This window comes from Simochromis diagramma, unplaced genomic scaffold, assembly GCF_900408965.1.
Source record: "Simochromis diagramma unplaced genomic scaffold, fSimDia1.1 OVJJ01000474.1, whole genome shotgun sequence".
Classification (NCBI taxonomy): domain Eukaryota; kingdom Metazoa; phylum Chordata; class Actinopteri; order Cichliformes; family Cichlidae; genus Simochromis; species Simochromis diagramma.
In genome coordinates, this window is record NW_024387298.1 from 305,064 (window position 1) to 326,730 (window position 21,667).

The 21,667-nt window shown below is 41.8% G+C and overlaps 1 long non-coding RNA gene across 1 annotated transcript; it reads right to left on the minus strand.

Moving 5' to 3' along the window:
- Positions 1-1,295: 1,295 nt before the first annotated feature.
- LOC120716544 lies at positions 1,296-20,892 on the minus strand. The gene is made up of 2 exons (XR_005691975.1): positions 18,254-20,892; positions 1,296-2,970 (listed from the first exon to the last, which is right to left on the minus strand). It is a non-coding gene; the product is annotated as an uncharacterized LOC120716544 (long non-coding RNA).
- Positions 20,893-21,667: the final 775 nt, after the last annotated feature.

Sequence of the window (21,667 nt, forward strand, 5' to 3'; positions counted from 1 at the left end):
CTGTTATCACACCCCAGAGTACACGGGGGTCTCAGGTGCCCTGATCCTAATGTCATTACCTCTATCTCAGCATGGGGCCTCATCATAACACTTAAACCCACAAGGCCACAGCAAGGTCAGCAGTGACAGAGTGCGCCTGTTCCAAGCCTGCCGGTCCCGTTCTCCGTCTCTGTCTTCGGTTAAATTAGCACCCTCAAACCAAGATGGATTATAAATCCGTTTTTGCTAGGACGCCACACGCCGCCGCACCGATCATTAGCCTCGGTCTTCCTCGTAGAAAGTTAAAGGTGCCTCGCTCCTTGGCTTTCTCTGCTTTCACACCTTTTCGCTCTTAAGGGCTGCACAGACAACAATGAAAAAGGATCAGTGAGAAGGAGGAAAAGGTTGGGAAGCTTTCACGCTGCTGTAGGCTACGACCGTTAAACCAAGACACGACCACAGCTAACACAGGAATGAGTCCTGTGATCTACTCTGACGCGTCCTGGATGCACGTGTTTCACGCCGCATGTAGTGAATGCACCAGATTAAAGTGTGGAACCAAAGACTCGTGTTGTCCTATTACATACTGATCCTGTTCGGCCAACATGAAACACGTGTGAGGTTTTTCTATGTAGGCATGCACAAGTGTTCCTCAGGTACCAGTATGTTCACTGCATGAGTGTGATCGTGTACACTCATGAGAGCCGGATTAGCACAAACCCCCCAGACGTGGTCTCAACAGCTGGGAAGGATGCATATGGACGCTCACACAAACATGGAGTCTTCGGTTCCATGTAAGAGCCACAGGAAATGTGCTGCAAACTATAGAAGCTAAAAAAGGGTCCATGAAAAACAAGCCTCATGAATATATACCGAACATTATCTCAAGTCTTGAAGGACTTTTGTATGAATTGTCATGAATATCTTTGATGATAAATAGTCTTACACAATCACAAAGAAGATATCAAGATTCTGTCCATAAATTATGCATATTAGTGCTCATGACCTTTAAATTGAATGTGATTTCCTTTCAGACTTACTGAGCGTACTAGTCAAAAAAATGCATGCATAATATTTCCAGTCATACTGTAAATCCTAACTTACACTTTGACAAACAGCTTTGGAGGGTTGACTTCAGAGGACCTCCGAAGTAAACCTGGTAAATGGACCGGTGCTTACAGAGAGCTGCTCTGCTCTACATGAGCGCTGAGAGCACTTACATTCACACAAGGACTGGGAGCAACTTGGGGTTCGGTATCCTGCCAAAGACGAAGACCAAACCAACCTTTGCATTAGTTAACCTGCTGTACTTTTCACAGCCATCCCTGGAAGGTTTGAACCCAATATTTCATGTGTAGCCACAGCACCACACTGCTTACTTACTTCAAGTTATTGTAGCTAAAGGCAGCTCTACAAGCTACTGAATCGTGGGGCGCACTGAGTGAAACGCTATCATATCCCTGTATCTACAGGTGCAAAGCAACACCAGAGTGCCAACTCATCCCGTAGACCCGGTGCTGTAACTGCTGCTCTAGGACCACGTTCAGCTGTTTGGCAGCTACCGTGGGGAGCAGGGCAGCGACTGTGTGTTCATTCCCAGTGTGGAGTGTGAGAGACAAAATAAACATCATTACTCTCAACTCAGGCTCAGTGACACGTAGCCAGCGAGTGTATAATTTCCTGTGAGAGCATGTGTGTGTTTGTGTTGAAGTTTCAAATAGATTAAGGAGTGACCAGGTGACAGAGTGTGACTGACAGATGGAGGGAGAGTAAGCATGGAGGGAGGGAGAGCGAGCGAGGATGCTGTTTTCCAAAAGTCCGGCCAAATCTTTTACAGACGGAGAAGAAAAACGATTTGTCTCAATGACATAAGAAAATGGAGAAGCAGTCGCATTATTTTCCTAAATGGAGCCTCATTAAGAAGACATTTTATTTTAATCAAACGAATTCTTATTTAGTTGAAATGCAGAAAAGCTTCTGTTTGTGAATGTAGGGAGAGAAAGGAAAACAAGAGGGAGGGATTGTTAACAAAGACACATTCGATTATATTCACGTGGAAAGAAGCATTTAAGCCCACATCACAATAAACTGGTTACAAAAGACTGAACAAGACCCGAGTGTGGTAAACAGTGTGGTTTCAGCTCACTCCTGTCATTACTGGTGACCGCAAGAGTCACCCAATCCTGTGGGAAGCAAAACAAACAAGTCAGACAATAACTGGCCTCTTTCCATCACTCGGGTTGCAACAGTGATCTGAGTGTATGCTGAACAGAGATGGGCAGTAACGCGTTACAACTGCAGCAGTAAGAAACGTCCCGTTCTGCCCGTCCTTTAATCTGTGGACCGAGGTCTTCACACTCAACTGTGACCTAACAAACATTTCATTTAAATTAAAGTCATTTTTTAAATGTGTGTTTAATCCCCAGTGTTCACAAAAAAGCATTTAGCAGATTTAATATAAGAGAACTTCAAGGAACTTTATATATTTAAGAAAATAGGAAGCAGAAAAAACCATCTGAAAACAGATAAGAGAGGATTACAGAGGAGCAGACACTAAAGCAGACCACTGAAAGATATAAGGCTAGCACTCATTTAGCAATCCAGTGGTTCATAAACATGACTTCAACGTTTCATAATGAAATATCTCAAAATCACATAGAGACTACCTGATAATGAAAACAGCCTCGAATTGTTTCATGAGCTGAATGAAGACGAGCTAATAAGCAACGGGAGATAGACCAAGTGAGGAGGGTGTGTGTGTGTGTGTGTGTGTGTGTGTGTGTGTGTGTGTGTGTGTGTGTGTGTGTGTGTGTGTGTGTAGGACAAAAATGCCTAATAAGAGGCTGAAGTTGTGTGTCTGAAACACTTCAGAGAGAGAGAAACAGTCTATGTGTTGACTAATTAAGTGATGTTACACTTCCACATGGCTTTAGTTTGCTGCACTGGAAAATACACACACACGCACACACACACACACACACACACACACAGCTGTGTGTGTTTATCAAGGTACTGTAGGTGTGATTAGAACAGAGGACACAAACCGCAGCACTGAGAGGATTCAGGCTGCTGTGAGGAGACAAGAACAGATCTAATTATTCGTGATGTTTTAACACCCAGCAGTACAACAGCAACCATGACTCTGTTCAGCTGACCAGCAGCATGCAGCGCTGTGAAAAACGATTTCCTGATTTCTTTTCGTTTTCACACGTTTCTTCAAACAAATATTAGCAGCAGAAAACCAAAGTAAATGCAAAATGATCGTTTCATTTATTAAAGCTCGTTAGCTACTGCATTCTGCAAACACTGTCCAAAGTGTAGCTAAACCCATTTTCGGTTAGTGTGTTATTTTATTTTAAAATACATAATTTCTTAAGACCATTGTTGGTGTCAGTCTAGTGTAAACCAAACCTCTCCACTGGATTTACCTACATTTTGGATCGTGTTTGCAGGATGCAGTAGCTAACGAGCTGATTGGACCCCAAAACAGCCAGTTTTTGCATGCGATTCTGTGATTGGTTGGTTTTGTGGCACATTATAGCGGTGTACAGAGAGCTGAGCGTGCACGACATGTTGTGACACACTGAGAGCAGGTCTGCAGATGTCTGTGAGCACACAGCAGAGAGCTGAGCGAGAGTTATTGTGTGTGTGTGTGTGGATAATAGCAAACACTGAATTTTGTTCACTCAAATCAAACTTTTCTTCACTCAAAATAACTTTCTCCTCAAAACGCAACATTTGCATTTCTCGTTAGGTTTTAGGTTTGGATAGTTTTTCCCTTAATAAATGAAACCTGCATTTTGTACAGCAAATACTTTTTTCACCATCGTCATACACGTTTCTTTGTTTGTGTGTTGACTTCGTTCCATCGTGTGAATCTGTGTGGACTGAACCCTTTACAGGAAGTTGTGCATTCGGCACATTTAACTTCCACAGATAACAAGAATCCTCACATCAACTTCAGCAAAGCTCTTCAGTGAAAAGTTCTTTACTGCTGATAATAAACCACGAGGGCTTTTTCACTCCATGGAGATATGCCTGTCTGCTTTCATTTTCTATTGAGCACACGGACCTGTGCCAGCTGCTTCTGGCCCACAGCGGAGATGCATCAGAGAGTCTGCACAGCTTCATTCATCACGGGGTTATGACACAGCTCTCGGGAGGACACGGTGGGTAAGCATAAGGGCTAATGTTATATACGTCAGTGGGTCTTTGTTGTGCATCAAAGCTGTGAGATGCCGATCGATACATAAGGCCATCGGTCCATTTCTCATTTTGCTGGCAGAGCAAATAAACAGAGCAGCAGACAATGAATGTCTCCAAATCTCACTCCATGTCGTGTGCCAGCTGACAGTCATTTAAGCTCCATCATTAGCAATGGATCAAAGACAGTTATGGGTCTAATGTGGTCCTTTCACTCTTAATGTATTCATTGTTGCTTGTGCTGTTGGCAGCGTACAGTGAGAGTAGCAGAGGGATTTAAACGCCAGCTCGACAGTCACGCTGCTCTGTGAGCGTGGCTTCGACATAGCGGGACTCGCAGTTACAGGAATGAGGCGAACACACTTGACCCCACAGTCTAAGCCCAGACGCTCAAAGCACTTAAATAAATGATGTCATGTAAACTCCATGTTTTAAAAACAGTCCTGGCTTAAGTTCATCTAATGTGCTTCCATTTGAGTTACTTCGGCTCATTAACTATTTTGAATATTATCTCCCGGTGCAGGTGAGTCAGCAAAACCTTTGGCGGAGGTTTGAAACGTTGACAGCGGTCAGAGATTTATCATCAACCTCAAACATGACCCCACTTTTTCAGAATATTTTGCTTCCCTTCCTCCTGCCTCTCAGCTCGGTGTTCAACATCTTTTGCCCACCGTCCCTCCTCTGCACGTCCAAACCATCTCAGCCTACTCAGACTACTGTCTGGAACCACACCAGCTGTTTTCACCAATATGCAGTTTATTCTCAAAACAACTGCAAACACACAGAGTTGTAACCAAAGTAATGAACAGCTTTCAATCATAACACACCAACAGTTGCTGAAGACATCAAAGTATTGTGACGATTTGCTGAATCTTCTGGGTCACCGTTAGCATAAACCAACCTTCTGATGAAGATGATGAGCTGAAGAGATGATTTGTCATTCTGTAAGTTAGTGGATTAGTTTGAGAGGACGAGTCTGAGCCAGGTGTGAGATGATGCAGCGGCCCTGGTTACAGTAACCCACGACAACGACCCACTTCATTACCGACCTGTGAAAGTCACTCAAAGTGACTCTGTGGAAGTTTCCTGGATGTTGATTAATTAAAGAAGACATTGAGTTTGCTGTGGTACTCGTCCCTACATGACTGAAAACTCGACATTCTAAATATCTGTGATTTTAATGATTAAACATTTGACTTTTATTTTAGTCGAAACGTACACTTGACATGTTCTGATAAGCTTCAACTTTTAAGTTCATCAGGACTTAATCGGCCTTCATTTTTAAAGTTCCTGTCACAGTCCTGGGTCGGTGACCCAGTGTTTTGTGTATTATTGTTGTTATTCTTTGATTTCTTTGTATATGACTTCTAGTGTTTTTGTATTCCAGTTCCTGTTTTGTCTCATAAAGCTGAGGTTTTTGAGTTTAAGTTTGTGTCCTAGCTTCCTGCCTGCCGCACACAGACACGATGGTTCTGCTGTCCTTGTTGCTTTTGGTTTGTCTCCTAAGAAGGAAGAGCTGCTACAAATGAATCAGTGTTACTGATCGCCTTCATCCTTTTGTGAAACCTTTCTATCCTTAAAATTCCATTCAGCGGGTGGGGGCATCACCCTGTGGCTCACTCAGTTATGGAAGTGATGTGAATCATTTGCTACGGCCTTCAGAATAATCAAATGTCAACCCAATTAACTGTCCATGCAAGGCCATCAAATATTCAAGCAGGTCAATATATGCTGGAAGATCCAGAGCTTTAAAAGACTCAAGGCTCAGTGACGCCAACGTTGGGTGTCTATTTTCATTTATACCCCATCGACACCTACATACAGGGATCGTGTTTACCACAGTAATCACCTTTATTTAGGTTCAATGCATATTAGCACTAAACAGTAATGTAACATGTATAAATGTACAAATTGTATGAGACGCTTTGGGACAAAACCAGAAATAATGGGATTCATTTTCTGTAGCAATGAATGGCTGTTCATGATCCCCACAGTACAGTTACATCGGGATATATTCAGCAGTATTTGAGCCTGGCATAAAGAACTAGACAATGGCTGCAATGCCAGAAAATGAAATATTCTGCCATCCATTTTCTTCCGCTTATCCAATTCCAGGTCTTGGGGGGACTGGAGCCTTTCCCAGCTGCCATAGGCAAAGTATACTCCGAACAAGCCACAGGGCTAACGCAGAGAGACAGAAAACCATTCACACTAATGGACCACCGATTAACCTGCATGTCTTTGCACTGTGAGAGGAAGGACCCAGGGAGGACCAGCCACAGGGAGAAGTCCACACAGAGAGGCCTCGCCCAAATGATTGTGGGTGTGGCCACAGTGCTAACCTCCACGCTAATTTACTAATTTACTAATTTAGGCCACAAATGTCTTGGATTCTAATAATTCACACATCATACAGTTTGAGATGCATTTATAATATTGTGGTATTATGGGGAGAAGCTTAAAAGTGACTCTGCAGCTTAGGAGGAGGGGGACGGGGTTCCTGCTTAATGGATTTGCTCTTTTTGTCCTGTTATCGATGCTCTCCTGCTGCCTTCTTCTGACTCCCTCAGGTGGTACTCACAGTTTAGCGTCTAACCCTCCTTTTTCCATTTTCTTTGCTTCTCCGTCCCTTCTTTCTCCCTTCGATGTTCTCTCTTTAAAGATTAGAAGATATCTTAGGTCATATTTCTCTCCAGGGGCGGAGCGTGGGGGTGGCTTACTGGGCTTTGGCCCGGGTTGTTTTGTCAGAAGCCCGGGGTCTTTTGGAGTGTAATTTTTTCATAGTTAGATGCCTGGCTGACAACTGTATAAAACCAAAAGTACACACAATATTCGAAGCACATAGTGCACACTGTGGGAATTTACGACTGTGCGTGAATCCCCCCTGATATTGGTATGATCCGAGCTCAGGCACTAAGCGACTGAGTGAGGGGGCGGGGCAGCTGCTGCCCGTGAGTGCGCTGTTGGAGAAACGGAGCCAGCCATACTAAGGAGAGCTTAAGTTGGACCAGGTACCAAAGCAAATCATTCGTACCGTACAAATAATGTAAATATGACGGTGCATCACGAAAGATTGATATCAAACTGATCACTTGACCAATATTACGTTACTTGCTCTTCAAGTGAATCAACAAAAGGCGAAATGAAAAGCTGAACAAATGCTATTTTTTTTTTTGGAGAGTCTTAGCTTACGTGTGTTTATTTCATATTTTCAGTTCTTACCCTCCCCGACTAAATCGGTTTCAGTTATGTACTGAAATATAAGAATGGACATTAGAGGCTTCTTTCAAAGAAAAAAACTCAGGTAAATGTTATTTTATATATTATGCTTTGTATGTTGTTCAGTATATTTCTATGCAAAACAAGGCTATGTCCACACATATGACTCGGTTCTGCTTCTAAGCCCCAGCTTTGTTTACTTTTTCCCGCCAAGGCTTCTAGACTTCTGATTGGCCAACATTTCTGCACGGTTAGGAATCTAGCGCCACCATGCTTTGGCATGTTCCTAGCAGCGTTTTCCTTCATTTCTGCCTTTACGTGTGGACGAGATTATTTTTTAAAACGGAAAATCTCCATTTTCAAAAATACACGTGTACGTGTGGACGTAGCCCAAGAGGGATTTCAGTACACAGCAGGATATTCACATTTGTAACCAGATATTTACACTTTAGGGAGAAAACATAAAACATTTTTACTGTACAACATCAATTTAGAGTAAACTTTTGTTTTAGATAAATATTGAAATATATTTTGAATTAGTTAAATGTCAGAATAAAGAGACAGAGCTTTCTGTTTTTTATCACTTTCATCAAATTTAGGAGTACATGTACACTAAGTTTATTGTTAATTAATAAGAAACTCCAGACGATTCCATTCTGAGCTGAAGAAGCTTCTGATAGGTTAGTAGAGTCCATGTGAGTAAACTGGTGGCACAGCTGTGGATGCATATAAGGCAAAACACAGAGCCTGTTTCTGTGACATGGGAACATCAAGAGATGTCAACCAAAACACCAGGAAAAGAACTGTGGAGCTCCATAAGTGTGGCTCAAGTTTGAATACAATTTGGTGCCATTTACAATTAAGAAATACAGATAGTTTCTCTCTTTACTCTTAAAGTTAACAAATATGTTTTTTATATTTATCAATCTAAAAAAATAAACATTTAGTCTGATTTGATGTTACAATTAAAAAAGTGTTTTTATCTGAAGAGTTTGTAAATATCTGTATATTTGATGATTGTCAGCACAGAGAGGGAGAGAGAGGGAGATGGAGAATGAGGACAGAACAGAGATGAACAAGAGCAGGTGAGACACACATGTTAGTCAAATGGTCGTTTACCAAAAGTATCACCGTATCATAGGTACTCGTGTATCTTGTACCTAGTGTTTCTTTTTAGGTTTGTTATTTTTCAAATTCTACATTTATTAAGTTCTGCAGCTTGTTTGCACAACAAGGATAAATAATTATATAAACTTTTCTCAATCTAAATAGTGGACTTTGGTAGAATTAAAAAATAAGTGTAGTGCAGGTCTATGATGATTTTTAGTGCTACTATCATCTAGTTCTGATTCTGGTTCTGTCTTGGTTAAGTCCTCAGTAGTCCTGATTTTGAACTGTTGTAGTCCTGTTTTAATTCTGGATCAGTTCTGGGTCTGGTTGAATTGGGGTTTAGTCCCTGTGTCTTGATGCAGCCCCGACTTTGTTCTGCCTTGCTGCTTAATTAAAAAACTAGTTTAAGGTGTCCTGCACATGTGATATATATTTTTCCCTATATGAAGTCATTCTTTTTTGAACAAAACTCAAAACAGAGCCAATTAATCTTTCAGTCATTTCTAACCCCCCCCCCCAAAATAAAAAAAAAAAAAAATCCCACATGCATACTACCCTTTAGGGCTAAGCCCCGGGTGTTTCAAATGTCTGGCTCCGCCTCTGTTTCTCTCCTTTTCTCTCCCTTTGACATGTACAGGGGGAAGACAAGACTTGAACAGCTGTTAGCTTTTTCCAACTCTACCTTTTCTCTCATGTGTTCTTCAACAGGACTCAGGAAGCGTGCAGGACAGTCACAGACAACACTGACCAGAAAAGGTTTGAAAGTGAAATGGTCGAGGTTTTGCAATAACCCAGTTTCAGTGATGTTATATTATATCACAGTTGGTCAGCTGCCAGTCACATAAGGAGCACTGTCAAATGTTTACACTGAAATATGGTTTTCAAATATATTTTGAGCTTAGCTTGTTAAAACTAAACCAGTAAAAAAGAATGACTTAATGTGACGCAAAGTCAGTAAAGATATAATGTCTTCACGTTCATAAATCAGGTCTATAGTGGTTCTTTCTGATTCAAAGAACCACCTGACCAGTTGTCCTGATTCCATCACATACCAGATGAAATGGTTCTGATTAAGCTTTGATTCGGACCTTCCCATAATCATGCTGCTTTCTGAAATACATTTTCAAAGGACCACAAAAGTGTTTTAGAGGTTTCTCTAACAGTTTCCTTTAAACGGCACTCAAAGCTTGTCTCATTCACACGAGTACGTTTCTACATCTGAATGCTTTCCTGTCTAGTTCACCCAGAGACACGCTGGCAGGCAGACTGGAGAAGCCAGGGATCAAACCACCAACCTTCTGTTTCCAGTCCTTTAGGAGATGACGTGCCCGACCTCCTGAGTCACAGCAATCACAAATTAAATGTGATGCTTTTCACTGACACCCCATAGTTTCTTTAACCCAGCACTCATACAGTAAATAAAAATATTAAAGGAGCTGTGCCTTAAATGCAGGTGAAAGAAAGAAGCAGCAGCTCCAAAAGGCAGAACCACCATATTCAGCTCGAAAAACCTGAAGCTCCTCGGGTGTGTTCAAAAGTTTGGGAAGATTTGGAAACTTCAGTGTGGCATATTAAGTGCTAGCAGTCAATACACTTCAGATTTTGACTATGATATTTTAAATATCCTGAGTAATGGGGCAGGAATAGCAGGATTTCTGTGTCTCTCACAGGTTAACTGCTTTGGGCAGGACACTACGAGTGCGCCAGTCTGTGACCCTTTGTGGGTTTGCGTTTCTTAACCCAGGAATCTGTAGGTGTGGCTCGACTGTATAAACCACAAAAAAATCACACGAAACACTGACACCTTTCCACCCGACGTGGCCTGTAACCCTGGTGACGTCTGCTCAGATAAATGCTCCTGATCCTGAAGTTATTCACTTCCCCCGTTTTCAGCCCAGTGTAGCCGGGACTCATCCTTCCTGTAAGAACTGAGGAGAAGACGCGTTGTGGAAATGCCCACGTCGTGGAAATTAGTACACGAACATTTGAAGCTTTGAATGTAAACAGCAGCATCTGCCAACATGCCTAATAACCTACGGAAAAATGACCCACAATCTTATGATTTCATTCACTATAAGAAGGTAAAAATGATTTAATATGCTGCAAATATAAGATTTTTACATCTGTTTATGAAGCATTTTGCCTGGAAATGATTGCAGATAGAGCGCCCCCGTCTACCCACCGTGCAGCCAATCAATTAGTTGGTTGGGAACAAAAGAAAGCCTCCTTTGGTTTCTCTAGTGTTCACCAGGTAATTCTTCAAATTCTTGACTGGTCACACAAAGATAATGTCTCACAGTATTTATGTTTCTTCATTAGTCACCCCGGCTGACCTTCGATCCTTCAGCTTCCCCCTCACCTGCCTCTCGTAATAAAGAAGTCTTAATAAAGAAGAAATCTTATTTGAAAAAATTCACTGTCAGCTCTGATAAAAAATAAAAATAAATAAATAAAAATAAGACCTGAAGACAGAGTGGGAGAACCTCCCTCGCCTCTGCGTAATATGAGTCAGAGGTTTGCGGGCCATGGCTTAGCTACACCCAGCTTTCTCTGGTGAATAATACATGTGGCTAGAAACTCGGTGGCCATGTTTGGTCACTGCGCTGAGGCCCGGAGGCTTAGCGGCGAACAGTGCTAGGGTTTCACCTGGCAGCAAGTGTTAACTGTTCATCTGAAGTCAACAGGTAAAATGAGCAGCATCGGGGTTTCACGTGGCACCAGTGCATTAGCTCACCGATACACGAGTCAGACTCAGGTGTGACGATGTGGAGAATCCCAGAGTTTAGCGTAAGTGGTGTTAAAGGGAGGCAGAAACCCCTCAGGAAAGCAGAGATGCTGAAGATGAACAAATCTGAACGAGGGCACCAACATCCTGTTTCCATTAAAGTTGAACTGTTGCATCATAGTATGAGTGGGATCACTCTGCAGTGACCCTTCCCTCTAAAGAGACAAGTGGAAGGAAAATCTCTCAGTAAAATCTCCACCGAGAATAACAGAGCCGGGGTCGGGAGTTCAAGTTTTTTAATTTGCCACCGAGCTCTACATTCAGCACGCACAACTCTGCTCCACTGGCAGCCAGTCAGTGACACCACATTAGCAATGTGTAATATTCTTCTGTATTTTAATTACAGCAACAGATGGATGCAACACACTGTAACGAAGAGCCAAACTGACTGCAATGATGCATGAATGTGAGCGTGCAGCGCGATGGAAATCCACTGCACGCGTTCGCTAAGCTCGCCAAGCGCAACATCAACAATAAATTCTTTTTTAAACTCAACTTTTGTGCAGCTAAAAAGTATGTGTGTTCATCAGCCCCCCCCTCCTGTCCACTGACCTCTTTGCTGTCCATCAGCTGCTCCGTCCATTCCCTCCCTCCCCCTTTGACCAGCACTACATTAAGCCCTAATAGCACTGCTAAAGCCATACTATCCAATAACCTGGCTCTGTGCAGTTGCCACTTGTCCTCCTCTTGCCTCTTAAGTGCTCAAATATATATCTCTGCAACAACATTAAAACTGAGTGGCACTGTATTCAAAGGCTAAGCGAGGGCAGAAGTCATTTCATCATCATCATCATCATCAACAGTTATTTCTGTCATGGTTTGTGCCTTCATCTTCACAGCCTAATGTTTGCCAGGTTTATTCGATAGCAACCATGCTGGGGGAGTGATACAGTCAGCTGATGATGTTATGTATGTAAACACCGGAGTTATAGCAGAAAATCAAATGTCTGTGATTGGTCTCTCATGTAGACCACACACACACGCACACACACACACACACACACACACACACACACACACACACACACACACTACACTCTCTTTCTCAGTCACACACATAGAAACACGTTCGGACACAAACACTGGCAACAGCGTTATGGGAAATTGAGGCTGCTGAAGCGTAATAATACCGTTGCTGAGCGTCATTGCTTGTGCTGGGTTATTAAACAGCCTCCTAACAGACTTTCATACTAATACATCAGCACCATCAATCAACTCTGCAAACATAACAAAAAGTAAAACATTACAGTTATAACGAGAGGATGTCAGCGGGACAACAGGTACACAAGGAACAGGGATAGAAAATACAGGTGTCTTTATTTTTGTCATGTGCACTGGGAGGAAAATAAGCAAAGGTCAGTGAAAAACAGAGTTGGCTTGTAATCAACACCACACAGCACATCAGAATTAACACTGAGATACATCACATGGATCCAAGAACCTCTGAGAAGCACATCTGGAGAAAACTAGGACTGGAACCGAAACTTACAGTGTACCCTAAAAGATAGCAAGATATGAAATTCTAAATACCAAAATATAGTTATTCCAATAAAAAGCTCTAGTGCTGACAAATAAAACAAATAAATCGAAGGAAAACTGCATACAGCTTCCCTGAAAGTTCAGAGCGAGCAGTGCTGGAATCTTTGAACTCCAAACCTGGTTGTTCAAAGGCCTCTTTGAACTGGGCCTCATTTTTCTGTCTGTTTTATTCCACATGGATAAAAAATTCATCACATCGACATCTGCAAGCTCAAAATCAACAGACAGCTAAGAGACAGCTCTGCCTCAAAAACATGTCCATGTACCATGTCAAGGAAGAAAATCAACGTTTTTAAGACTTTTTGTAACAATATAACTGCACCAAGCAACGTTGAAATTATGCATCCTATATGCAGGACTTTCTAAACAAGTCATAACTACTAATCAGGTCGACAACTGCTCAGTAATGCAAAACTTTCTACAGACAACAGTTGATGGTGTAAGTGACTGTCTGTTGTAAAACAGTGAATGTTTGATGTGGAATTTCGGTTTTCCCAATTTATTTTTCAGTGTCTCTCCACTGTATTGCCAGCCTGGCAGGACACTGGGCATTTCATTCATTTCATTCATTCATTTGGGAAATGAAAAGCTAAAATTCTTAGATGTAGAGCTGTAATCTAAGAAATGATGTCACTAATGCATCTGGTAATACACACATGTAATGTGTGCAGAAATACATCACCACACAAACTGTTACAGGTAACTGTTTTTATAATTGGATACATTTGAAAAGAGTAAAAATAACCAGTCAAATATTATGACTTGATGCTGTTTTACCTTCAGATTTCTGCTGATGTTAGTGAAATAAATCTGTAGCTGCCCAGCGTGACATTCATGCTGGAAGAGATAAAAACTCACAGAGCATCTTTTCATGAAAAGAAAGATAAGTGGATTTCTCTATTTTGATTTGAGACTATTACTGATGGCACGAGGTGACGCTGGAGAAGAATACAACTAAACTGCTCCATTAAAACACGTGTCAGTTTTATGTGTCTAAGACTCACTGCTACATATTGTAACAGCCATTATTATGGCATCGCACCGCTAAAGCTCTGCTGTTCAAGCTAGCTGACTGTCCAGCTAACATCCACGCCGCAGCCCGCTGGACCTGCTCGCCGCTTCTTCGTTGCCAGACTGCCGTAACAATATTCATCACTGCTTTTATTTATAATTTTTTGGGTTATTTCACTTAATTTAAATACAGCAAGAACCATTTGCACAAAAATAATAAGGTAATTTACAACTAAAGGAGGAACAAAACAAGCATGGCGCCTTTGAACTGAGCAACCGAACATTTTCTACAATCCGCTGAAGATGCAGCTCGTCTGATTCATATTGTGTGAGCAAGTTTTCTCCTGTGCTCAACAGAAGTTTTAGCAAATGATTTCTGTAGAATTGCTCTTCCATGTTTTACTTGGACATAAATAATAAAATCCTCGAGTTAGTGAGGAAGTGACGTTTTAATAATTAAGACTTCAAACGGATTTGTTGGTGTTTTCTCTTGAATCAATCTTTTGCATTATCTTAGTTTCTCTTTTCTCTAAAGTTATTTAGAGTTTCAAATTAATTCCATGCCCTGTACACACCTGCTATTAGTCTATAATGTACATGAGAAAATGTTTTGCTACATGATTCACTGTGTTTGTTGTCCAAAAAATGGAAAAGTCAAAGAGGAAAATATAAAGAAATCAGACGAATTCTTTTTTAAACAGCTCTGAAACATCAGGTCTTTGACATCTCAATTATCATGTCAAACACATCATTGTGTCACATACAGTCTGTAATGGAGATGAAACTTCAACAATGGCTCCCAACACTCAGCGTACAGACTGAGGACAGAAGGTACTTTCTTTAAACACCTACAGTATTTTCTTAAGTGGAATCAGTTTGAAAAGCCGCCATGAAACGAACGCTGTCGGGGCTGATTTAAAAATGAGGTTTGCAGATTGCTTTATTTCGGTGCTTTTTTTTCCTGAGCTGTGATACACTTTAGATTCTAGCCAATCATTTTACATTACCGAGGATAGTAGGCGGGTCCAGGTACGTCCGTTCTTTTAGAGCAGAGCTACAGATTAAAAACGCCCAAGGCAAAGCGGTCAACAGTCTGGCTGTACTTCACAGCAAAAGATGCAAACTCAGCAGCCTGCAACAAGTGCTTTAAGCTGATACTGTGATACTGTCAAAGGAGGTAACACCTCAAATCTGATGAAACACCTGCCGACGCATAGCCTTTTTTCTAAAAGCCGAGAAATGCGCTGTATTTGATAGCTTGCTGCGAGACCTCACACCGTGCACATCACCAAAAAGCTCTCCAGAGAGTGATCCGTACAGCAGAACACTGCTGCAGGATTGCTCTCCCCCCGCTTCAGGACACCTACACCAGGAGATGCCGGACTAGAGCAGCGCAGATACTGAAGGACCCGTCCCATCCTGGCAACAAACTGTTCCAACTTCTGCAATCTGGTAGAAGGTTCCGCATCATCCGGGCAAGGACAGAGAGACTCAAGAGGAGCTTCTATCCCCAAGCCATCCGTGCCCTAAACACACACACCCGCCCTCTCACATCATCTATAATTGACTGAGACAGGACTCTCTTCCAGACACTAAACCAAGGCACAATGTACATTTCAAATTCCTTTAATTTTAAATATGTTTATATTGTCTATCCTGTAAAATAGTCAGATATCTATTCATATTAATGTACAGAATTCACCTGCTTGCTGCTACTACTGCACATTCGCCCAATGTATATATATATATATATATATATATATAATGTTCTTCCTCTACACCCCCCCCCCCCCCCCCCCCCCCCATTTTTGCACATGTCGAGGAGCGTGTCAGGCTACATTTCACTGTGTGTTATACTTGTATAACTATGCATGTGACAAATAAAGAACCTTGAACCTTGAACATCTACTGCGGGTGTGGTGCCTGTTATCGGACCCGGAGCAACATCCCCAAAAACCCGAAGAGGAGAGTCCTGGCCCCTAGCCCTGCCAGTGTAGCAGAAATGATGAGGATGATGATGCAGCAGCAGCCGTTCTTCTCTGCGTGAGTAGCTTAATGTTGTTCGTGTGTAATTCACGTTGAGTAGGCTAACCACGTTATTACATTAATGCATGTAAGGTGAACTAGCAAACATCATCATAGCTACATGCGGCTGTCTTCTTGTTTGATGGCAGATGCTCCCTTCACCCTGGCCAAAAAGGCTAAAATGACCAAAGAAAAAGTGGAAAACAGCTAAACATGAGAGGTTTTTGGACAAAGTTTGTGTTTTTTCCATTGTTTAAGCTCTGCTTCCAGCCAAGAGTGATGCCATATATGCCCCATAGCTGCAGAAAAGGCTAACATTGTTATCTTTTTACAAAAAACAGCTGAACATGAGAGGTTTTTGGACCAATTTTGTGTTCTCCATTCTTTAAGCACCGGTTTGAGCACCGTTTAAGCACCGGCACCGTTTCAAAAGTACCGGTTTGGCACCGGTATAGGATAAAACCTAAACGATACCCATCCCTAGTCAGCAACATGAACCAGTTACCAGCAGGATGGAGGAAGATAATACTCCCACTTTATATTCAGTGCAACAATTTGACATCGGGAACACGTATCATCAGCTTACTTTACCTGCCGTGTGTGAGAGACAGCAGTAAAGACTTTGTGACTCACACTGAGTTAAAATGAGACGAATGTAAAAAAGAAAAAAAGAAGTGAATGACAAATAATTCTTTTTATCGTGCACTTTTTTCTTGTCCCCAAATTAATTACTAATGAATACCAGTTCAGTAAATTCACCCACTAAACGCTGGACGTGCAGCTCCAGTTTGTACTGGGTTCATCAGTCCACCACCAGTTCTGGACGTCCAAACTAGGTCCTGGTTCAATATGAGGTTCAACATTTGAACTTTGCACCAGGTCATTTTTTAAACTGAAATTTTGGTTTATTTATTTCAGTTAATCAACTTGTTTATTTGTAACCAGATTAAAACTAAGATTAAATAAAATGTCTTGAAATATTAAAAACATTCACATCCCCGTTAAAATGTAAAATAATACCGGAGAAAGTAAAGTGACCGATACGGCCCCTTCAGTGGACCAAAGTTATACGTCCAAAAATGACGTATGAAAGACGTCACTCCGACGTCACCTTGCACAGTGGGTGTACTCTTTTAACCATTCTCACTTCCATAAACCGAACACTGGTATCTGATCAGTAGTCTTTCCTGGCAGGTACCCAAAGCCGTGGCATCATTATCATAGCAGAAGAGGAAACGCGTTTGATAAGTGCCTCCCTGTGTTTCTCATATTGAGATAGAAACATAAATACATCTCCAGGCTCCCACACACACAAACAGACACACACAGTGAAATTACAGGATGAGCCTCAGTCAGGAGGGAATCACCGAGTATCGTCACTGTCTGTTATCATCTCTGCTGCAAGCTTTCAAACACTTGGTGCTTTCCATTTAAACACACAGTCCGGTCAGGACACTCACACAGAGTGTGTCTGCACACGTAGCAGCACATGCAACACGCCATATTTGTATGCTGAAAATTGTCTCTTTTGTTTAATATCATGTGATTCTGTTAGCTTTTGTTGGCCGGTGCTGTTACCTCTCTGCATTCAGACGATGAAGCAATGCTACTGTGATAGCTATGCTATTAGCGCATTTGCACCTTTGAGGAGAATGAAACCCATTTAACAGATACCGGGGCTCGCACTCCACGGCAGGATTTGATTGGCAGGTGCTGATGAACTGGTGCCATGAAGCCAAATGAAGTAATAAAGCCATAAGAGTGGTCCCACTCTGCCTGTTCCCTCATTACTGTCTCTGACATTGCTCTCAGCGTCCATCACTCCTGATAAAATGAGCGCTGTATTAGGTGAGTCCATGCTAGGCGCTTAAGGCTGAAGTTTTGCCACAGCAATGCGGAGGCAGTCTTCTGCTAGTTTTCAGGTGGTTCCTATGACACAAGTTAAGTTCTTCATCTAATATTAAAGGGATTAAAACATAAAAACAACTCTGAGATAGCTGTAACCTCTGCTCACACTGAACTTGGAAAACCTGGATGTAAATACTTTGCTGTCTATAAATGGGTCGAGCTACAAAAACAAACTGAAGCTAAAAGTACTGATTGGACCTGAACATTTAAAGAGTTGTATTTGTTTGACTCCTCCTACTCTGGCAAAGGTTTCTCTTAATTTGTGATTTGTGATGTGTCGTTTAATGATGAGGCCACCTCTCAATTTCTTTTGTACAAAGGTCCCTCCTAAGAAAAGTTTCTGGATTTCAATGACACTACGTGTTTAAATAAAGGATTTATCATTATTATTATTAATAATAAGGTAGTTTGTGTCTGTGTGTCTGTGTAAAAGAGGGACAGCAACACTATTACTGTCTGTGCATACATTTAGACACACACACACACACACACACACACAGCAAGGGGCAGACAGAAGAATTTACATACTGTAGACATGCATATTCAGATTAGCCTGGAGTGGCAAGAATCAGACTGAGAATAATAGAAGTGCAAGAACAGCTGCTTTACACCTCCACATTCTTTCAGATGACTGCACCCGGTGGCCTGAAAAGATCTACATAAAACCTGGACAGAAAAACATTAGAGCTGAAAGAAAGAGCGGGCAAAGGCAGGGAGAGACGGGTGAACAGTCGTACAGACATCAAAACACTGAAATAACCACAGCAGAACAACAATAGGACAGCAGAGAGGCTTCCTTGGAGAATGGACCGAGACTTTTTTGGAATACTAATTGCTCCTTTTCCACTCTGTCTGAGGAAAATCGTTATTTTTATTCAACTGTGAAGCAGGAAATTTGTAACGAAAAAAGAAATAGTGTATGATGAGTATTGGGTTGTAATACAGAAATGCCTGTCCACATGTTTTAAGATAACCACAACCACTGTACAAAGCAGTTTTATTCTGTATGAATCTTGCAAATGTGCAGACACACACAGAAACACACATCTCTGAGGTGCAGTGTCTTTCCTGGATTCATTCAGCAAGGAAGGAAGGAAAGAAGGAAGGAAGGAAGGAAGGTGCCTCATAATCTCAGTGCTTGCTGCTGATTCGTACTTAGAGGCAACAGCACGAATCACAGAGCCACCGTGCTTATTTACATGTATCTGTACAGTCTGTTTATGTGGCTATAAATATAAGGACATGTGTGAGAAAGAGCAGATTACATCTGCATGTAAAGTATAAGGCGTCGCTGTACCCCGTCTCAAACACAACTCACAAACGCTTACTGGGAGCCGAGAGTGAAACATTCAGGTGCTTGTTATGTTCTTTAAAAAGCACACAGAGTGTAATTTCTAATAACACTGTTTTTTTCTTACAGACACGTTTAAATCGGATGTGACCAGGAAAGTGAAACAGACTCCAAAAGCTGGCATTTAACACCAGGCAGAGCAGCTCGGTCTAATCACATCACAGGGAAATCATAAAAAACTGTGATTATCATCATCAGTAAACCCATCCACTCGTTCAGGACAGGTTTGAGTCACCTGCCATCAGATCACCGCTGAACCAACACCTCGTTCACACTGGTTGTTTTTTAGCCCAGTAGCTCTGTGAACGTCAGCCGTGGCTCTGGGCTTTTAAATGAGTTCCTAAATTTGATTACATTTTATTCTTCGGCTCCTTTTAGTAACTGGCTGCTGTTTTCTACCATGCATGAATATTATAACCATTTATTTTCCACTTTCACAAACAAACACACACATTACTTTGCATTATCCCACATTAGCTCGAGCATGGGCCACTGGAAATATTCCCACTGACGTAGCTGATCTTTCGCCCTTTATTGTGTGCGTATAAGTGCATTCAGAGGAGCCGTGCACAGCACATTGGGTGGCTAATGAGGCACACAAGCAATGCTGCACTGTCACATTCTGGCGTGTCATGAATCATACAATACAGGCAGTATCCCACACAGCCATACTTATAAGAGAATGTGATGCACAAGTTGATCATGATTTGTGTTTTTGTGATCTAACTCAGTGTCCCAGTGAAGGTGGTGAAGAGTTTACAATAATCCTGCTGCACCTTCTCTCCTTTTATACACTTACGCTGTGAAAACGAGTGAAAGTTTGTGTCGTTATCTTCTTCATCTGTGTTAAAACAAAAGCTCTCCATCAGCTCTAAAACCTAATGCAGTTTGTTGTTGTGTAGGCAGCAGTTGACAGCATTCGTTGTGTGTGTGTGTGTGTGTGTGTGTGTGCCTTATGTCCTCTTACAGCTGGAGGTGGGTTCACCATAGCAATCAACAGCTAAGAATGCTAACCTCTCTTGAGAGGCTGCAGGTCTCTAAGTGCTTTGCTTAGCTACTGCTGCTAGGCAATCAAGAGTCCCCCATCACAGAGGACTGCCTGCTCCTCTGGGCTCGCTGCATTATGAAGGCACAATGCTGTTAGCACTCTCATGATGTCTAATAGACACCTGCTACTCTTCAAGGCCCACCAACAAGCTCAAGAGTCCTTTCATAATGCCTGGAGGCGTTACCAGTGGCACTTGCAGTCGGTGAAAAAATGCAGGGGTGGTGATGCCCCAGACCGTCCCTCAGAATCTCAAGGTTTTCTAGAAGAAAGCTGATAGTCAGCTGTGTTTCTTTAACAGCTTTCTTGTTATGACTGTGCAACCAGTCAAGGAGCTACAGTTTCATTCAGGGCCACAGAGGTGTGAGATTAGCATTCAGACAGTATTCACATGTTGTCTGAACACACGTGTGCTTATTTCTCTGTTTTCCAGAGTATTAATATTGTGCAACTCCTGATCATCAGTGATCTGCTGTGTGTTCAAAGCCAGCAGCATCTAAACAGCCTGGCTGTTGGGAAAATGAAGACCCAGCTTGTCATGAAAGCAAACACACACTGACTTTTAGAGCAGCCTGAAAAGATCGAAGGGTAAATGTGACAAAGCTGGAATCAAGTTTGCACTACTTTTTTTTTTACCTTATTTTTGTTTCTAAGAAAAATGAGAGCCACATATGAGGATATTCGTTTAAAATTTCAATAGAACAGTAGCAGCATAATGTCCTCACGAGTGGATATCAGGCCCTTGTAGAGCAAAATTGAGTATTTTGGTCTAAATAACCCAAAATGTGATGTATCCAGGTCCTAGGAGGTTAAACTGGCAATGCACAGAAAATTTATGAAATTATTTATTTATACAATCATTTTGGTAATTTGTACTTTGGAGCGCTTTGCCTTTGTCCACTGTGCTGCTAATAAACTATCTGAGCCAGTCGTAACACAACACAGATCAGCACACAGTCCGTGCTCCTGCAGCACAGACCTGAACTCGCTTCTTTTTCATTTTAATTTGCATTAAATTAAATGCCAAGTTGCCACATTAGAGGTGTATAATAAACATATTAACTTGGTATTTTCTGCCATTTACAAACTAATTTCTTTATATTTTTCTTTCTCTCCCTGATGTTTTTGAACTGACTGAAGTAGGCAGCAATCAATCATTTCATTTCCTGCAGAAGAAGAGTGAGACGGTGCATCCAGTGCACTTTTATCTGAACAGACCTGCTGAAGAATCCAGCTGTGTGTTAACAATCAATTTTACTAGATTAGCTTTGATTAGATTACCTTAGATGAAAATGAAAATTCCTCTTTTACATTAAAGCATGTGTATATGGGATGGACTGGTTATGGTTGTGTATGTTAGCCCATGTCCTAGCTTTAGGAAAGCACAGGCACTCTTATTCTGACATTTCTGTCACTTGTCCTATTCTGAAGGATTGTCTGGCACTTCCTTTTTGCAGCAGCAGTGTTCCTGCAGCAGTAGGAACAGTCACAC